Source organism: Talpa occidentalis, unplaced genomic scaffold (assembly GCF_014898055.3).
Source record: "Talpa occidentalis isolate TD23 unplaced genomic scaffold, MPIMG_talOcc4v2.1 talOcc4.3, whole genome shotgun sequence".
In the NCBI taxonomy this organism is placed as follows: Eukaryota; Metazoa; Chordata; class Mammalia; order Eulipotyphla; family Talpidae; genus Talpa; species Talpa occidentalis.
Genome location: NW_023603184.1, coordinates 136,719,909 through 136,721,940, shown reverse-complemented (window position 1 = coordinate 136,721,940; position 2,032 = coordinate 136,719,909).

The window sequence follows — 2,032 nt, the reverse complement described above, 5'->3', positions numbered from 1 at the left end:
GAAGGAGCAGAAGGGAGAGGTGGGAGAGGCCGGGCGTCTCAGAACAGTGGCAGCTGCAGGCTTCACCAGGTGCTCCTCTATTTCTACTTAGTGAAGTTTTTCCTGAACAGAAAAGGCACGAAGTTTTCACAAACTGACCACACCCGTGCGCCTTGTACCCGAGCACTCAGTCAAGAAAGAGAGCATTGCTCGTGTCCAGAAGTTTCCCTCCTTGTCCCCTCTGGGGTTAGTCACTACCCCACCTTCGGACAGTGTGGCCTTGGCAGTTTGAGAATGTGTAAATGTGGCACATCCCGTGTGTTTCTTTTGTGCTGATTTCTTTTGCTCACTGTTATGGTGGTGAATTTTATCCGCATTCCTGTGTGTGGTTGTAGACCGTTCCTTCTCGTTGCTGGGTAGTGTTCTGCTGCACGGAGACACACACTTTATTTATCAGTCCTGCTATTGATAGGTGTTTGGGCGCTTTCGTGTTTGGGGCTATGGTGAGGAGCGTTGCTATAAACACTTCTGTGCGGGCCTTTTGCTGATCTGTATGCTCATGTCTGTTGGGTAGATTCTTCCTCTTTTTTGATGGGTGTCTCTGGGAGATCCAGGCATCTCAAGACTTGGACACATCATTCAATAGAAGGGAGACTTTGGGCGGCTTGACAAGGGGACAGAGATCTCCTGGAGAAGGTGAGATCTTGAGTCCCCAAAATGCCCCTTGGCAATGACTCTCCTCATCTTGCCCCTTCCCTGCTACCCACGTGGGGTTCAGCTGCAGGAGAGAAAGGAGCTCTAGCTCCCGGGGTGGGAAAAGGGGTTGGTGAGGTCAACTGACCACCTCTGAGTTGGCCTGGATCCTTGGTGGGTAGGAGAATGTGAGGCTGAGGTTGGGGGAACGCCCTCTAACCATGCCTCTTTCCTGAAGGGCATGAAGCCAGCCACTGCCTCCTTGTTTGATGTATGAACTTGCCAAGGGCCCCTGGCACCAGGACAAAGCCTGGTGCCAAGGGCAGGCAAGCTAAGGCAGCCCCTGGAGGGGCAGCAGCCCGCAAGTGGGAAACAGAGCCTGCTATCTGCAGAGAGGCCACATGGTGGGGAGCATGGGGACCAGGCTATGCTGGAGGTCCTGGTCTCCTTGCTCGCTTTCCCAGCTCTGATACCTGAGCTGACTCCCTCCCACCAAGGACCCCAGCCTGGTGCTTATAGCCAGCCCCTCTCTTTCCCAGACTAGGGTCTCCAAACCCACCCCCAGAATTGGGGATGCAGGGGTCTCCACTTTCATGTTCCTTTCTGACCAAGAATATGAGAGCATTGGGGTGCGTTTGGTGAAAACTTTCATGAGTTTGTCTCCCCCGCGAAAAATGTGAGATGATGTTTTCAGGCCAGAGTCACGTTTCATGAACTTGGTATCCCAAGAGCTGAGCAAAGGCCATGTGGTATGTAGGTGTGCCATAGGGCTGCTGGTAGAGGGGTGAATGGTGAGGTAGGGGCAGCTAGAGAGCCCAGTCAATGAAGAGAGAACCCTGGTGCAGTCCAGCACAGGGGGTGGTGATGGCAGGTGTGGCCTGCTGCCCCAGTGGAGCTATTCTGCCTGGGAAGCCATGATCCTCTTTCCATCTTGGGGCCCTGCCTGGGGGTACCCAGTGGGTGGGTACAGGTATGGGGATGGGAGCCAGTGGAGGCCATCTGGGTCAAGCACAGCTATGACAGGCCATTTCGAGGTTAGAAGAGAGTGAATGTGAAGGGAGTTAAGCCCCTGTGATCGCCAGCACCGTCAGTGGCCGGCAGTCTCAAGAAAGCCTGAGGAAGTTGTCTTCTGGCCTTAGTGAAAGTTTCTGCTCCTGCCCACCTCCTCTGGGCTTTCTTGCTGGCACCCCTTTCTCAGGAACTTCAGGGGATCCTCATGAGACCCCATTTCACCCCACTCTTCCTGCAACAGTTGAAACTATAGGAGTCAAGAATGGCCTGGGAGATCTTAGACCCAATCTACAGAGCCTTTTGGTCAATGCCCCATGGGCCGTGCTGTCATGGGGTGCACACCAGGGTC